This window comes from Gobius niger (assembly GCF_951799975.1).
Source record: "Gobius niger genome assembly, chromosome: 14".
Taxonomy (NCBI): Eukaryota; Metazoa; Chordata; class Actinopteri; order Gobiiformes; family Gobiidae; genus Gobius; species Gobius niger.
The window spans coordinates 19,209,489-19,228,284 of record NC_136865.1 but is presented as its reverse complement, the minus strand read 5'-3'; the positions used below and the strand labels follow the sequence as shown (position 1 = coordinate 19,228,284).

Here is an 18,796-nt window from a genome sequence, read left to right as displayed (position 1 = left end):
TCTCTCATCCAGTAAAAACAACCTAAAATTGTGTCAAAGTACACGTTTTGTGACTACAATATACCACAATATCTACATTACAATACAACATTTATGATGATATTAATTTATGACAGTATTATACCTGCACCTTCCCTGTCTAATTATTTTACTGTGTGTGTTTTGCTATTTAATCTGTATATTTTATACTGTTTTCTTATCATATTATATATTATATAGGTCCCTCCCTCTGGGGACAAAGAGAGCGACCTCCACTTTCCTCCCGACCTCCATCCGCCTGCTGAATAAATGACTGTGTGGACCTTGGTCTATCAAAGGCCCATTATATTGTTTTTTAATGTATTTATTATTGCTGTATGTTGTTGAATGTCTGTGGATGTACTGTATTTATTGGGCCCACTGGCACTTCTCCTGCAAGTGAAGTTCCTAATGGATAAATAAAGTGAATTTGATTTGATTTTTGATTTGATATCTATCTATCTATCTATCTATCTATCTATCTATCTATCTATCTATCTATCTATCTATCTATCTATCTATCTATCTATCTATCTATCTATCTATCTGTCTGTCTGTCTGTCTGTCTGTCTGTCTGTCTGTCTGTCTGTCTGTCTGTCTGTCTGTCTGTCTGTCTGTCTGTCTGTCTGTCTGTCTGTCTGTCTGTCTGTCTGTCTGTCTGTCTGTCTGTCTGTCTGTCTGTCTGTCTGTCTGTCTGTCTGTCTGTCTGTCTGTCTGTCTGTCTGTCTGTCTATCTATTTATCCATCTATCTGTCTATATGTAGCCTTGTTATTACTGACAGTTTTAACTTTGTGAAGCACCTTGTGAGCTAATCTCTGTGAAAGGTGCTCAGCAAATGCTTATTAATGCTTTGTTACATCCCCTAGTTAGCATATTTAATTAGTCTACAAACTGTACATTTGAAAAAAGTTTTATTTCATTTTTTATATTTATTTCATCGTATTATTTTATGCATCATCCACAAGGTTGATAAAAAATACCATGAATGTTTTCAAATAATAAACCTGAGTTTAAAAGCAGGCTTTCCAAAATACTACAAGGTAAACCACGCCCCTTCATGTAAATCAGCCGTGACGTTGACGGAAGTGGGCGCTCCGATTTTTCTTCTTTCTATTTTTTTCCTCCCGAGAGATATTTTTTTAAAGGCGTATTTAAAGCCTCAGCCTCAGATGCGGGAGCAGCGGACAGCAGACAAACCTATGCAACAAAAGCCGCGCCGCTGTCCGAAGCTGCTGAGCGGAGCCCGGGAGGGACTGACACGGCACGGAGAGGTAAGCGCCCGCGCACCCGGGGACGATGCACGGACGGCGGGGCAGTGTTTGCGGTCTGGCCGCTGTCGGTTGGTCGTCTCCAGGCGGAACAGCATCTCAGGTTGCTGCTGCAGAGAGGGGCACGGAGGAGGTGGAGGAGGAGGAGGAGTGTGGGGGTCGGCGTTTACAGTACTTCCAACAACGGGCTCTGTCAAAAAAAAACAAGGGCGAGATCAGGGCAACGTCAATAGCGTCGCATGATTAGCTTAAAATCTAATTATTGTAAGTGCCGATAATTAGCATAGTTTGGTTAAAGTATGGTAGACGCGCATGTAAACATTAGCTTACAACGGGGGTTAACGGGTCACTGTATTACTGTGTTATGCACAATATGTCATCAAAAAGGAAAAACAACCAAAACAAGATCGTTAAATTAGGATTGTACTGTCAAAGGATATAAACAAACAGTATCATTAAATATAGCCATTGTAAAAGCTGGGAGGAGATTCACTTGTTATGCTGTAGCTTTTTTTTTTTTTATTTTTTTTTTTTTTTAGAACAACACAGTCATATGTTCTAGTTCTATGTCACTTGCCACTTAATGTTTTTTTTTACCAGCCACAATTAAAATAAAGATTCATTGCTTTTAATCTAATACAATGCCTATAGTTGTTGCTCACACCTAAACTACAAAGTATACAAACACAACTAGTTTGAGAATACCACGTTTAATTGTGTTACTGTCTTTCTGTACACACAATCAGATTCAAAATGGCTTGTGAGAATTGTGTTACTTGCCTAAATAGACATCAGCAGTGTTTGGGTGTAGTTGGCTTGTGTTAATAATAAGCCTATGATCCAAAAGCCTGTCAGAACATATGTGAATTTGATCATACTTTTTACTACTACTGCATAATTGCCAACCCTACTGCTGCAAAATGTACACGTGACGTAGACGTACCCTCTGATTTATTTCAGTGTTTTTCCAGTTTGAGGCTTGTGAATGAAGCAAATTTTCTCTATTGAGTTAATGTCGCCTGCCTTTTGACTTACGCCTCACTGTGTACACGTGTGCTCGCTTGATTTATCAGACTCTTACTCTTCTTTACCGTTGTTGTCTGGGGGTGCAGGTGCAAATTCCGGACCAGAGACGCAGATTGTAGCCCGGACCAAAACGACCAACGTCTCACCGACATTTATGAAGCTTTTAAGGCCTTTTGGTGAGTTTAAGAATGCATTTTTTTTCTCCTCTCCCCCATTTCTCAGCTTCAAAATAAAACCATTACGAGCGGTTTAAATGGTCTGCAGATGGGTTTTCCCTATTGTGCGGGAAACTAAAAACACATTACTTAACTGCAGCACTGCCTCTGTTGCTGTGTCATTTAATTGTCTGAGTCAGCCTGTAAGGATCTGCACCACTGCACCAAAAACAACTGCATTTCACAACAGCTTCTTCAAAGATTCTTACCTGCTGACAATGCCTTCCCCAAGCATTCCAAGTTGTTGCATATACAAAAAAAAGTACAACCACTAATGTGTCTAAATCTGGACTAAGTAAAGACTAACACAAGTTTAACAAGCCTGAATGATGGACTGACTAGTTCTAATCCAATTCCAGGAGTTCATCAAAGCTAAACCTATTTAAAACAAAACCAAAATCCAAGCCAATTCATCTAACGAGAATAGTCTTTTTCGCCTTGCGTTTCATGTTAGCTGAAGTGAAAGCAATCCACTTCCTCCTTTTGAAGAGGTAGCTGACTGACAAATGATGCTGACTAAGCGGGGAGAATTACTGACACACTTGAAAGCACCACGAGCAGACAGTCACATGCACGCTTCATATGGGACGTTATACAAACAGATCGCGCACCCTCGCATGCCAACAATAGCAGGCTGACATATGACTCTGCGGCGTCGTTGTTTTGCTAATGACGGGTGTCGAGGAAGACTCGCAAAGCTCTTGGATTCTGCCAACTTTCAGCATGCACCAGTAATAGATTATTTTGACTTCCTTTTTTTGTCCACGTTTTTACCAAATTATTATGACGTGTAAAATTTCTGTCGTAAGAGTCGAGATTGAAGCATAGATTAAGCTTTATGGCCAACTATAGAGCAACAGAAGTCAATACAGTGCTTAAAGTAAAGTAAACACAACAGCAGGGGATTGGTCACTTATGGTAAATCTGTCTTACACACTATAGCATCAGAACTCAAATGTGAAGATTAAAGTGAAGCATTTCAAAATTCTACTAACTGTGAATTTGGTATAACATTTCTCTTCCAGTTTAATGATTGCCTTCCTAATTCCTCTGGCATGTGATGATCCCACGCCTGGATTTAGATGGTCATTGCATCAGAACAGCATCTCGCATTGAATTTAGCCAAATTGACATGCAAAACACCTCAGACTAAAGAGGGAAGCGTTGTCCCTTGTCCGAGGCGAGCTAATACCAATCCAAGCGAGTACAGTAGACGTTTGATCATAGCTCTTTAATTGGCAAAAAGGTGTTGCATTAACTTTCCATCATACTCTTTGACCTGTCGCCCCTAGGACATTGTCTCCACACTGTTCCCATGCCCATACTGAACCTGGCGTATTCGTGCGCTGTTGTTGAATTCTGGGCTGTGAGCCAACACTGGTGGAGGGTAGTGCGACATGCATATGTTTGTTTAGTGGTTTCTTCGTGGTGTGGAGAAGCTTGAGAGTCTCTTTGGGAGGTGAAGCTGCTGCAGGTTTTGCAAAACAAAACTCCCCTCTATATCCTTCTTTACACTTTACATACTAAACATACTATATTATTGCTTTTGCTTACTCACTCAGCATATTTCTTACAACAAGTGCTCATTACAATGCAACAGATCTGACCTATGCATAGTCTTCTTTTTGCAAAGTTCACATCCTACAAAATTATGTTTTTATCTCCAAACAAGCAGTCATTATATTTATTCAGAGCACAGGTGTCTGTCTATTTGTGTTTTGAGTCATTGCATCACTGCTGTGAATAGCCTCTCTTATCTTTTATAGGATTTGTCAAGCACAGACTTCTTGCAGCTACAAATGAACACATCCCAATATTCAGTGTCTTCTGAGAAGGTCTTTTCATGAGATTTTTGTGTTGTTTTTTTCTTACTCCAATGGGACTTTTTCAGAGATCTGAAGCTGTTTGTGCCCAGAAATGAGGGGATATGAGCAAAATTGTCAAGCGGTATAGCCAATAATTCGCCATACAGTTTAAAATATGCCTAAAATTTGATGCAAAATGAGTAGGAAATAATGTGTTTTTTTAGCCTATAGAAATACTCTTTCTTTAGATGTTTTTTTCCTCATTTATTTTTAAAATGTTTATATCAAACTCACATGGTTGCATAAATGTATGTGATTACCTAGTTTTAGGTATACCACATGCATTCACTCCATCACTGCTGTTTGTAGTTCCTGTAACCTTTGTTTGGAGATTAAATAGTTTGGACCTGGTACAGCTGGTTTGTTCAAAACCTGTGTCACAACAATAACAAGCCAAGACAATAACCTCTGACCACCCAAAACACATCTTTATCTTTGTGTCACAGTATTTGAAGAGCACGAGGTGGAAATCTGAACCACAAAAACATCACCTGACTTTTCTACAAAATGTCATTGATTGCTTTTGTACGTCTACTCAGTTTAATTGGTAATGAATTGGTTTAGTGTAATATCCTTGGCAAACAACAAAATGGATAGAGGTGGATCATATGGTGCAGTTTTGTAGTTATTAGTCATAGATTAAAACATGCCCTTCATTGTTGTTCACACATTACCTTCAGAGGCAGAGAAACAAACAGCTGATTGTATCTGGGTGGGGCTGCAATAGTGTTTTGCATAAAAACCTTAACCTCACCCTCTATTACTCCATCCATTGAATTTCCCGAGTCTTTTTTCCTGTTGTTGAATGAACTGCAAAGGTCACTGGTCCTTAGTGTCAGCGGGAAACCGTCAGACTGTGTTAGGGTTCAGTGCCTGTAGCTGGTAGGTGAGCTGGCGTCTGCCCTACTGTTTTCCAGCTTCATTATTGTTAGTGTGAATTCTATTCATAGATGCTTGTCATATGCAGGTGTGACTGAACTCATGGCAAATAGTACTTTACTTTTATGCATTCAGTTAAAATACGCCTGTATATTATAACCATGGAGTGCTAAAGTCAAGAAAGCAGGACAACACACTCTGCAAAGTTTATAAAGCAATACCAAAAGGCAAATGCAGACCTTTGTTGGTTTGTTCCAAGGAATGAACCGTGTTGAACATAGTAAAGTGACAGAGGTGATTCAAATTATGCTTATGTTGTGATGGTTTGATGTGATTGTGTATATGATCATTTGATCATTTTCACACCTCAACTTGTATCACATTGGAGTTGCTTGATGAGCTCATGTTGTGGATTTTAATAGTTTTTCATTGAGCCGTATCATGCTTTGACATCTGCAGTGTGGGCAGAAACCTGAGAGTCGTTTTGTCCTGTGGCAAAGACATCTGCAGTAAATGAGGTCCAACCTCTTCACTCTAAAAAGACGGCTTTTTGGGTCCTTTCCAGTCCCATACTCATCCCACTGAGCCCTCCTGAGCACAAAAGGTCCCAACCGTTGTCCCGCCTCCAAATTAAATTAGCGAATCAGTGACTGAGAGCCAGGAGTGATTGGCAGAAAGTCAAGTTAGTCTTTGTGTGACTTATTGTCGTTGCCTTTGGGCTGAAACCAACAGAATCTGCCTGACACACTTACCTCAATCATCTCTGAGTTTAGTGTGAGCCAGTTTGTGCTGGATCCTTGGGCTACACTCTATTTTTTTCTTTTTGCAATTTTAAGGCGCTTTCCATATCTGTGCAGAAGTTACATTATCATTTACTCGTGTTGCTTTGAACATTGTGCAAAGACATGTACATGACTGAGGTTAAGGTAGACTTTTGATAGGGTTTTCCTTGTGATTCAAGGACATGGGATGTTCTGTGATTCACTTCAACTTGACTCGTCCTATATACAAAAACAGAACAACCCGTGTGACTTTGATAAGACACAGTCGAAGCCTCACTGTTATCACACACCCAGGTATTTGTTTTGTTCATCACATTTATAACACAAGCTTCATGCGACTCACAAAGCAAATACACAGAGCAAGGTATTTGTTTTGTTCATAGAATTTAAAAACAAGCTTCATGCAACGTGGCCACCACATTCTTCACAGTGACCCATTATTTTGTGGGACAGCAGGTTCTGGCAAGTTCTGTCAGTCCTTGATGGCCGATGAAAACAATTCACCATCAAAAGCAGGTCAATATTTTTAATATTTTGTCATAGTAGCCTTTGCCAATCCATGTTCTTAATTCTCTTCACAAACCAGAAAACGTCACCATTAAATCTTAATAGCTTTGGAAGAATAATGTTCACTTGAAGTTCCAGACTTCCTGTATGTCAATTCAAATCTGAGGCCTCTAAAAAGTCAGGGGTTGTGGTTTTTTGCACATGCAAAAGATGCCAACTAATATTTAGCAGATTGCCACGCAGAACTTCTCCTTAGCTTTAAACTGCAAGCTTCCTCACAGCTTAGTCCTAACGTTTTGTGTTGTTGGGCGAGTTGTTCCTTGGTATTTTTATTTTCCCTAATCAGAAAGCATGCAAACCTTCAGTCGCAGCAACACATCTATAAACCACTCCGTTTTTTTTTAAAAGCTTATACTATTCCCTGTAATGACATTACACTCACAAATCCTGACCTCTTTCACAAATTAGCATCTATTTGCACACGCTTTGTTTACAAGTTTGTTCAACCTGTCCCTACAGTGGCCAAACCTGCATGCCAGCCTTGTGGTTTGCTCTGGGCTCTTGTTTTCTTCAGTTTACGTTATCTGCGCCTTGCATGTGTCGGTTTCGGGGAGCAGTGAAATGCATGCGTGTGTCGTGTCAGTGGAATATTCCATCTTATGAGTGGGCGGGGACACAACACGATGTCTAGTGCAGCTTTGGACAGGTCTGAGCAGGCTGCTGTATGGATGGCTCGCCGTCAAGGCCAGTTCAGTACACAATAATGAGAGCAGTCATCATGGACGCCTGAGTAATGATTGCTTTATTCGTTTTTACATCACTACTTTGCAGGTGAGCTGGACATGTGCTGCCAAGTGTAGCTAAACAGCGGATATTCTCCCACTGCATCTTGCACAATTAGAATTCTGTTGCAGACAGACATTTTAAGTTCAATAGCCCGAGGTTTTTATTTTTGAGTGGAAGATTTTCGGTTGTCACTTGGTTTTGGTTGCGGGTTTTGACAAGTTGAGTAAACAACATAGCAATGGCTTTTTTGTTTTCCTCCCATGTGGTCTCAGAAGACACTTAAATTGTCCCTCCGAAATGGGGCAGGCCTCTTGGGTCCATGTAGGAGGTGTGTGTGGGGTACATCGGGCAGTGGTGGTTACGTGGTCAGAAGACACACCAGTAACTTTACTCCAGCGTGGTGGGGCCAAGAAACTGTCGGCAGCTTGTCAAAACCGCAGCCTATGTGGCTGGTAGCATTTGGACCAGCTGACGAATAACATTATTACATTTAGTATTTTTAGAAATCATGGACAATATTGGCAACAAGCAAGGACTGTCTGGACAGCATTTGTTTTGGTGGTGCAGCACTGTAACACCTACACCTAGAACACGTTGTATAACAGTGTTTTAGTTAGGTCATCAGGATGTTGGCTGATGCAATGTCCATATTGCAATAAGCCACTTTTTTGGGTTTTGTTTCTGACATGTCAACTATGAACAATGATGTGGTCAGTTTTAGTCTTCATTTTCCTCATTTACTTACATTTTAGTCTTATTTTTGTCCTGATTTAGTATGTTTTTAGTCTTGTTTTGACAATTTGATAACAAATTATATGTACAATAAAAAATGCTAATGCTCAAATGTTTTTAATGAAAGTGAACATTCTCTATTGAAATGGTTTAATGGTTTAGTACAATATTGCAATAATACCGTTTTCCTCCATATTGTGCAACCCTTTTAGTTTCTTCTTCTGCTGTGCAAGCTGCCATAAGCTCTTTGCACTGTATATGGGACACTTCTGTAACTAGCTAACTCATTAGCCTGTTGAGCTAAATATAAACATTGACTGTGCTATTTTTAGCGACTAAGCTAACGGACACAACACAACACAGCAGGTTCCTGTCTTTAACTCATATTGCTGGTATATTTATAGCTGTATCAGATCTAATGTAGGATTAGATGACTTGTTTGCAGTCTGATGCAGGAAGAGCGTGGTTGTAATCAGGTTTATGACGTTTAATTACTGTAAATAACACAATTAAACCAATTACATCATGGCACATCTGCTGCGACTCATTTGAGCATGTAGCCTGCTCTGCTAATTGCCTAATAGTGAAGTCTAAACCGACACCATTCTGCTTGTGTTTATGTTTTCATTCTCGCTGAAGATAAAGGTTAATGAGATGCCATTTAATATTAGAAGCGGCGGATGCGACGCTGGGGGTTCTGACTGAAGCCTGATTTAGCCTCACTGGGGGGGTCTGGGTAGGGGGTAGTGATATAACGGCCCGAATCGAATCTTTCTTAGCGGCTCTTTAAGCAGGTCTCATTTTTTAAAAGATCTATCACATGGATTTCCACTGAAAGACACAAAGAGCATAAAAGCAGAGGAGGCAACACCAGTGAAAGATTTCTGCTCTTATATCTATTTGTGTGGGGGGTTATGAAAGTCATAAATAATATAAAATAACATATATGAAAAGCAGTAGGTACATTGCGTCACGTCCGCAGCAGCCGGTGTAGAGATATAAGCCCCCTGTTATGAGTAAGGGATTTGTCATTGAGGCAAGTGCACGTTGATACACATGTGCCCCCTCCACGCACACTGCACACTCAGCACTGCCGCAGCCCTGCACCACAACAACATTTAGCCCCTCTCTGCCTCCCGACGACCACCGCTACTTATCCAGCCATCTGCCTCACTACACTGGGCTCCTGGGAATATTAGCAGCAGCGTGGAAAGAGAGAGTCTGTATTAGGAGCTCTGGAGGTGAACTCACACAAAAGCCAAACTTCATTTTTCAGTATCGGAGGCGAAATATAGTTTTTGTTGGTTTATTTTTGCATGGGCCCTGTTTAGGTAACTGTTGCTACCCTGCCCGAGAGCCCGTGCATATTTTATTTGTCGGTCTCAAGCCTGTATGAATGAAAAGGGGTTGTGCCAAGAAGATACATCCAACATAAAAAACTTTACATTACATTAGTTATACAAACAGGAAGCCAAACACTGTAGATTTAATATTAAAAAGTCAGTTTAATCAAAACAGCCGGACTTTCCTGACTTCTTTATTTATTTATTTATTTAACCTTTATTTAACCAGGTAAAAAAAAGATTTATAATCTCTTTTACAAGAGTGACCTGACTTAAAGATACACTGTGCAACATTTCAGATTATGCTATTGCCAGCGATACAAAATTCTCCTAATGACCAGCTCGACACAGAGGATGATATTATTGCAGTGGGTGATCAAAGAATGGATTTGAATGAAGATTTAAATCTCATTTTGGTTTGCCTTTATTCAGTGTCTCCATGGGAACGAGCTTGAGATGCCCCTGTCCCAGTAAATTCAATTAATTAATCAAGATACCTTCCTCAAGTTGTGTTGATGACGGTATCAGTTATTTTAGTCAAGAAAGTGCTCATTTGAGTGAAATCGCGTGCTGTGGACCCCCTGGTCAGTGCTTATAGTGACATGAGTTGTCTGGAGAGGGGGTGCGACGAGGATCTAACAGATGCACTGATGCGACCAAGAAAATATTTAGTTGCACCCATGAGGCAAACCTCACATTTATGCTACAATAGGTTAAATCAGACATAAAAAACAGCTTTTCATGCAAGTTGCATCTACCATGGATCAAATATGTCTCGCTTGAGAAGGAGTCCCAAGTCTGTCTCCACCCCCTTGCATCCTCAATGATCATCGCCTTGAATGTCTTGGGGCTGTCGTGTCTTTTCTCCTTCACACTTGGCCATTGGATAATCAACCCTTTGCATTCCTGTTGTGTATCTATGCTACACAATTAGCTGCGTTTGGATCAAGTCACATTGTAAAGTAATAAAACTAATCTCGTGCTGTTGTATCAATCCGTTCATGACCCTCGCAAATATTTTCTTTCTTCAATAAGCCGCATAATAAGCAGTGAGTCGCAGCGTGCTTGTAGCCCATTTTAAATGAATACTGAGATATTTGCCACAAATTACATAATGAACTCTCTTCTTGCCTGTGATGTGAGCCCATCTGTTTAACCTCAGGGATGCTCTTCTGGGTGATTGACCCTTATTCAGAGCTCAAGCACTACACACTGGCACAATCAGCCTCTTTTTGGACCGATCGCTCCTCGAACAAAAAAGCTTTATTTTCTCTAAATGTCCTGGCTTTCTCTCACTGTCCTCTTCCCACCGCTCTCACCGGTACACAAACATCCACAGAGCCTCATCGGTACGCAAAACCCGATCCCGAAAGTCTTCACCCGGTAACTTATATCCTCGGCTATATGGGTCAGGGCATTTTGTGAGTGTCCTGTCCACTGTGCGTCACGTGCATCTTGGGACATCGGAAACAATGCCACTTAATGCAGATCGGATGAGTATAATGCACTTAAAGTAGCTGTGATTATTTCTCTTAGGTGGTGTTTTTTTAAACTGCATCTCAATTTGTGTGCAAAGGTTTTTACACTGGGAGTGTGAAAAATACCGGATCCCCTCATAAAAAAAGGCTTGAATTTGCCAACGTTGCTCAAGCCTTTGACTTTCACCCAGTCACTCACTCAACCTCATCGACCAAATCCTCTTGACATTTCTTTACTTCGACACTTTGCTCTAAAGTCGCTCTGCGGTGATTGTCGTGCGTCAGGAAAGTTGACAGAGATGAGGCGCGAAAGTACAAGCCTGTCCCATGCAGGTAATCTCAAGCCCCGGAATAAACGCCCACCGAAATAGAGCGGGCTGCGTGTGTATGTTTGTGTCCGCGAGATACAAGAGACGACGCAGATCCTAATTTGTCCCCGACCTTGAAGTTATAGGAGTCTGCTTTCACCGTCGGTCTTGGTCTCGATCTGCTGTCCAGACTTTTTCCATCTACTGCCTTCCAAGTGCCGACTCAAAGTAGTTATAGTGGGCATGCGAGTAAACAAAAATAGTGGCAATGTTGCCTCAAATAAGCAGAAGTGTGGGACAATGATCAAGTGAAGTTGAGTCAGAGAGACAACCTATAGTAATTTAGGTGTAAACATTATAGATGGAGTTACACAAAACATCGCGAGAGGGATTAAGCTCACAAAACATGTGAATAGTAAACCAGGGCTTAACTAACTTAGTATAAGGCATTGGGTAAACTGCTGTATTTTGGGGTAAACACAGTCAACCTGAGATAACAGGATTCACAACTTGGCAAAATATGCTGAATTAAAGCAGAACTAAGTAACTCATGCCCCTAGAGGCCATAAGCGCCACTGCAGGTGTCGTAGCATGTTGTGATTTTTTACTCATTAATTGTCTGTGAGAGTAAATACTACACTGACAGAAAAGACAAAGGGAGAGAGGGATATTGTACATCCAATTACACAATGGAGATATTTTTTTTCACTCAAGCTTGACTGTAAATACTGTTTAAGTGGCGCTAGCCTGCAGTTAGCTTTGCCCATTAAGCCTGTCAGCTTCTGCTTCGGGATTCTATTAGTGTGTATTGGGCCACCGCCTTGGTAAACAAGTTACTTAGTTCTTCTTTAAAGCAGAACTGAGAATAGAGGGGTCCTGTGCGATTTGGAAACATTCACTCTATTTAAGGTATAAAGCAGTAAACAGCAGAAAATTATCAGTACAAACATGGAACAATGGGGAAGGTTTCAGACCCACTCGTCTATTGCAAAAGAAATGGGTCCAGCGGCAGCCAAGTGCATTCACTTTTAATTAAAGGCCGAAAATGAGATCCACACTTAACAAGCACACACCGCAAAAACAGTACCATCTTAAAAGAGATAAATGACTTGGAATGGCTTTAATGAAGAACATTAATCTTGAATGTCAGTAGGTTTGGATGAGTCTAAATTAAAATGAACCCCAGGTCTAAGGTCTTGTCCTCATCTTTCGTCTGCTTCCCATGTCGTCGCACGTGAGGCCGCTCAGGTTAATGTGTCTCTGAAAAAGCTGCAGGAGTAACTCTATATAACTGTTGCTCATGTTTCACACCAACATCCAGCACAAAGAGTCCGAGACAGCTGACGGCACGGACTACAACCGCGCAAAATCAGATACGGTTCATTCAACATTCACGCCTTTGTGTGGGATTCTGGGCTGACAAGTGCAGATGCAGGCCAGATACAAAATATAGACCACCTTTCATCTTCAGATGGGAGTGATTTTCTTTTTCTTAAGGAGATTCCTGCTTTGTAATGTTGTTTGTCCTTTCAAAGACTTCAGGGATTTTTGCAACATGCTGTGGCTTCTATTGCGTCGCCTAATATTGCAATCACAATCATTTTGGCAACGTAAAAAGAGAGGCTTGTACATCACTACATTAAAAGCAAATCCATAATAATATAACATAATTTTGAAAAAATGGATAGACAATGACTGTCCGACTCATTACGACTGGTACGCACATGCTATGGAGACGATATCAGTGGAAAAAACGGCTTTTAGATTATACAATCAGGAATCCGATTATCTTGAAACATGGGATCTATTACATGAATTTATCTTGAGTGTTAATTGAATGTACGTAGAATTCCTTTTTTCTTTTATGTGAATGGAATTGTACTTACTAATATTAATATTGACATTATCATCTGTAAATATTGTTGCGTGTGGTAGAAACGGAAAAAACAAAAAAAAAAAAAAAAAAAAATTGGGAGACAATGTGGCACTGTTAGTGGAAAGTTTTACTGCTGTTCATTATACATGTATTTATGACTGTGTGTATATGTATGTGTGTATGTATGTATGTATGTATGTATATATATATATATGTGTGTTTATGTATGAATGTACGTGTATGTATATATGTGTGTGTGTGTATGTCTATATACATGTGCACATATCGTTATTATTCTTGTGTTTTATGTCTGTTGTTTACTTGAGACCCTTAGTATATATGTCTTCTCTATAGCTTTGTAAAAATGCTTTATACACAAGATGTAAACGGTTTGGGTGCGGGATATTTAGTATTTTTCTCTTTTTCTTTCTCTTTTTCTTTTCTCTGTTGTTTTTTTCCTTATATGTTTACATCCTTTGTAAATGTATTGAATAAAGAAAAAAAAAATAGCAAATCCAATATTGCTATATAAACGAGAAAAATATACTTGCAGAAACAGTCTTGTGATAATCCATAGCTCACTCAACCCACCAACCCACCCACCAACCAATCTAACCTCACACCAACCACCCAACCAACCAACCAACCAACCAACCAACCAACCAACCAACCAACCAACCAACCAACCAACCAACCCACACACCAACCAACCCACCCACCAACCAACCTAACCTCACACCAACCCCCCAACCAACCAACCAACCCACCCACCCACCCACACACCAACCAACCCACCCACCAACCAACCAACCCACTCACTAACACACCAACCAACCAACCAACCAACCAACCAACCAAACAACACACCAACCAACCTACCCACACACCAACCAACCAACCCACCCACTAACACACCAACACTACGTGACCTGCACTCATTCCTCACATAAGGCCCCATGAAGTACATGGCTTTAAATCTTTTTACAAAAATGGCTGGTTGTGTTTTTCAAAAGTTACATACCAGACCCTAAGGTTGGGAACATGCTGTAGTCACGCTACATACATAGAGTACATACATGACATTTTTTGAAAGCTGTTAAAGCAAAGAGGGCCCCACAAGTTTCAAAAACAGCCACATTTGTATTCCTAAATGTCACATTAGTGAATACATTTCTGCTTTGTTTTGTTGTTTGTCCTTTCAAAGACTTCAGGGATTTTTGCAATATGCTGTGGCTTCTATTGCGTTGCCTAATATTGCAACATTAAATTGCTACATTAAAAGCAAATCCAATATTGCAACCAGAATAATAAACTTGCAGAAAAAGTCGTGTGATAATCTATAGCTCACCCAAACCACCAACCAACCCACCCTCACACCAACCCTACAACCAACCAACTCACCGACCGACTGACTGACCAACCAACCAACCAACCAACCAACCCACCCTCACACCAACCCTCCAACCAACCAATTCACCGACCGACTGACCAACCAACCAACCAACCAACCAACCAACCAACCCACACACCAACCATCCAAGACACCAACCAACCCACCCATCAACCTCAAATCTTTTTACAAAAATGGCAGGTTGTGTTTTTCAAAAGTTGCATACCTGACTCTAAGGTTGGGAATATACTGTAGTGACGCTACATACATACAGTACATACATGACATTTTTGAAAGCTGTTAAAGCAAACAGGGCCCCACAAGTTTCAAAAACAACCCCATCTGTATTCCTAAACGTCACATTAGTGAATGAAGCCTCAGGCAAATTCATGAATTAACACACAGTTGGTTATAAGTAACTTTAGACATGCTCCTGGAGGGAAAGTGATCTTCTTTTGGAGCTTGGAGTTGAATAGAAAAGGCCACTATAATCTTCTTAGGCGTGTGGAAGGACCATGGTTGTATGTATTTTAACAGCAACAAAAAGATCTGCAACTGCAAAAACACAATACTAAAACGTTCTTCAAACAAAAAAGGCTTTGCACTCCTTTGCAGCTTCTACGTCACCTACTCTTTAGCCAGCGGCAGCCTTTGCAGACTCAAACTCAATCTAGGTTTGGTTTGGTTTTTCTTTACCTGGGTCATTCCACCAAAACGGTGCCTTTAAAACCTCCCAAAAAAAATAAAAAATTCTTGATATTATTAAAATTGGGATATGTTTAAGTGTACAAAATGTATGGGGGCCATCTCAGTCTCGCTTTTACATTTTTTGAATGGATTTTTCCTATCTCTCTTCCTCAGAATAGTAGATAAAATAGATACAATTTGACCAATAATTTGCCAATTGCAGGCTAATGCTAACTAGCACTGAAGCACAGGTTGTACCCACTGAGCAACATTTCTTTTAGATATTGATTAAATAAGTTAGAACAGAAACACACTTGGATTTACACATTAAATATCGGTAACAGGAATGATGTGACAAATTTGACCCCCCTCTCCAAAAAAATGTCCACAAACAGTTCATAGAGTAAAATATCCAAGAGATAGAGAGTCACTGATTGGTTTAGATCGTGGGAAAGTCTCTTCTTCTTGATAATGTCATTGGACTGAACCATTAATATATGGAGAGTTTTTGTAGTTTGGTAACAGGAATGACAAAGATTTAGGGACACACATAAAACTGCAAATATTTCATACAAGATGTTTTTTAATACTTAAAAAATGTAAAATAATGAGATCTCTTAGTGGACAATGCAATTAAGTGATTATTTTGTAGTTCACAGGCGGGGACGGGCCCAAAAACAATTTTTTATGGAAATTTGATTTTTTGAAATAAATATTAAATATTACAAAAAAATATCAAAATAATGTTATGTAATAGTTGTCTTTCAACAATTGGTCGTCATTGCCATTTTGTGGCTGTTTGTTTTTTTGGGATGCAAAAGGCACCGTTTTGGCGGAATGACCCACTATAACCCTCAATGGCAAAAGATTCACTAAAAATATGCACCATACATTTCAAGTGACATTTTAATGACCTTGCTGTTTGTCCATATCATTAAAGACATTCAGTAACATTCAAAAGCCTGTGTTGTCTGTAAACCTTTGTAGCCAGCTCCGCCCAGCTCACCTCCCATCCCCTTAACCAAACTTTAAAAATCCCCAAGTGTTTACTAATGTTGGAACCGTCTGTTGACGATTTAAGCTTTGGGGCTACTTTGGGTCAGAAATACTCGCCGCAGTTTGTAGCACGGGCTGTAATCAAAAGCTAATTACTTCGACCCGAGTATTTTGTGTGGCTCGTGTGCTGTAAGGGGGGACTGTGTTATGTAATCCACTGCAGTGTGAGGTGAGGAGGGGAGGGGGCTTTTGGCTGTGAGCCTGGATAAAATATTCATGACCATCTTGAGCGCCTTGTGAATTTTAATAGAGACATGAGAGAGGTTTCAAAATAGACGAGTTCTTTACCCGTCTGCAGATGTGTTTTTCTAGCTCTTATTTTAAACTTTATTTAGCTACATGTCTTACTCCTCTTAGTTCCAACCTGCTGATGTCCTGAGTCACGCATTCCTTGTGTTTGGCTTCTTGTCAACAGAGGAGGGTAAAGAGAGAGGAGAGAGATCTTAAGTTATTGTACTCAAAACAAAGTCTCAATATTTTTGTTTAGTTTAGGTAGTAGTGGTTTTAGCCATGAAATAAGTAAATATTAACGCCTTTCATGTCATGTAAAATTGTTTTTAGTAAAGCCAATATTTAATTTGAGCATGTTAACCTAATACCTGGAGACCCAAATAAGTCATGTTTTGAAATGTTTACAAAAGTCTCACAAACCCGACCTATAAGACAGTTGGATGCCAGCCTTTTTGCCGGTTAGCCTGCAATAAAGGAGTGCCCTAGTTTACTCCCTTTTTTTGCTCTACCTGGGTATCAACATTTAGTTGATTGACTGTCATGGCAAACGTACTAGTACAGGTTGTACTAAAAAAGCCACTTGGGGATGTATGCCATAAACAGGATTGTTAAAGACTCTAATTCAAGGATAACATTGCTTACGTTTTTAGGTCCTGTCACATTTCATATGATTAAAAACTTGTAGTGCTTTTTTCGTCTGTATTTATGAAGAAGCTTGATGGGAGATTTGCTGCCAATATTATTGTTCACGTGTCGGGCATTAGCTCGTACTGGGTGTGATGAAACGTGCCGTCTCCAATGGTTATAATCCACCAGGGCCACTGCAAAGGCACAGAGGAATTCAAGCCGAAATGCTATCGAGCCTCTAAGCATGCTGTGTTTGGCCTCTTGTATGGCTCCTCTTGTTCGACTAAGGTCTTCACACACTGGTCCTCTGTTCAGCCGCTTAGTACAGTTTTGAAAAGCTTTAAAACACATTGCGCGCTTTCATCGTGCCGTCTGGTTTTTCAAAGAGCGGTGTCCGAATGTGTGCCTGTGTGAGAGAGAGGGAATCATGTGCTCAACCAATTACTGTCTTTACAAATGGGATCTTTTCATAGGGGAGCATACTACCACTATGTGTCTGCTCCCAGAGCACATGCTGAAGATCAAGAGGAACAGGCTGTCTGCAGAAATGAAGTATTACATTGTATTTGTCTATTAAGGGTAGCACAGTGGTGCAGCGGTTAGCGCACGTGCCTCACAGCAAGAAGGTCTTGGGTTCGATTTCCACCTGGACTTTCTTTGTGGAGTTTGAATGTTCTCCCTGTGTCTGTGTAGGTTTCCTCCGGGTACTCCGGTTTCCCCTATCACTAGAAATATGCACAATGGGTTCCGATCTGGTACCAGGACTCGCTTGGAAAAGAGATTCTTAATCTCACTGGGACTTTCCTGGTTAAATAAATGTTAAAAAAGGGTGATTTTGTTTAATTAGATCACAAACTAAGACTGTATTAGTCACACAAAACGCAAACTTGGTGCACGATTAATTGCAACTCAATCAAAAATGTAATCTGAATGGCAACAATTAGCAAATCACCCAAAAAAAAAATCATGAAGCCAGCACAAAATGTTTTCCTGTGTCCGTTGGATCTTCCTATGTTTAAAAGCTGCTCATTTTGTTGTTAAGACTTGACACTAAGAATGGATGTCATTCTTTTTGTTGTGAACAGTTTTGCAGTTCATATTTCCGTCTTCTCTCAGATTTCAATGCTCCTGGACATGTTTGATATGTGCATCTGTTTAAAACCAGAATGAGCCAAATCTAATCTCACTCAGAAAACCGTGATTGGATATTTTTCCTAATGTCGGGGAGCGCTTCTGAAGACTATGAGACAACAAAGTCCCTCAGAAACACCAAAACATTTATTACATATACACCTGTATACTAAGAACATCCTCTTCCAGGATTTGCGTCATTGCATAGAGACATTTAAATGATTCAGGATACTTCTATCTTTGTGCCATGCTTTTGCGCCGCTGACGTATGTGCCCATAAAGCTTTTATAGCTGCATATAGAAGGTTGCAGTGTGAAACTTTAATTGCAATGACTCACTTACTTTGTCTTCTCTTTTTACATGCATTCCATTTTTGGCTGGACACCTCTTCTCTGGACCATTCGGATTGCTGCGTTGTCCTGCCTCTGTCCCGCCTCCCAGACTGATCGGCCAATCGATGGGGATTTTCCGAGGAGCTCCGCCCACCTGCGCCGTCCGCCCCGCTCCTCCTCCCCCCTCCTCCCCCCTCTTCCAGCCTTCCATCCAGCCCTGTTTAGAAAAAATGACTCTGGAACTCACCGAGTGGTCAT

The 18,796-nt window shown here is 40.4% G+C and overlaps 1 long non-coding RNA gene across 1 annotated transcript; it reads left to right on the top strand.

Annotated features, from left to right (window-relative positions):
- The first annotated feature begins 1,113 nt into the window (after positions 1 to 1,113).
- Positions 1,114 to 18,711, top strand: LOC306974406. Its single transcript, XR_013793628.1, has 3 exons — positions 1,114 to 1,290; positions 2,400 to 2,489; positions 18,648 to 18,711. It is a non-coding gene; the product is annotated as an uncharacterized lncRNA (long non-coding RNA).
- Positions 18,712 to 18,796: the final 85 nt, after the last annotated feature.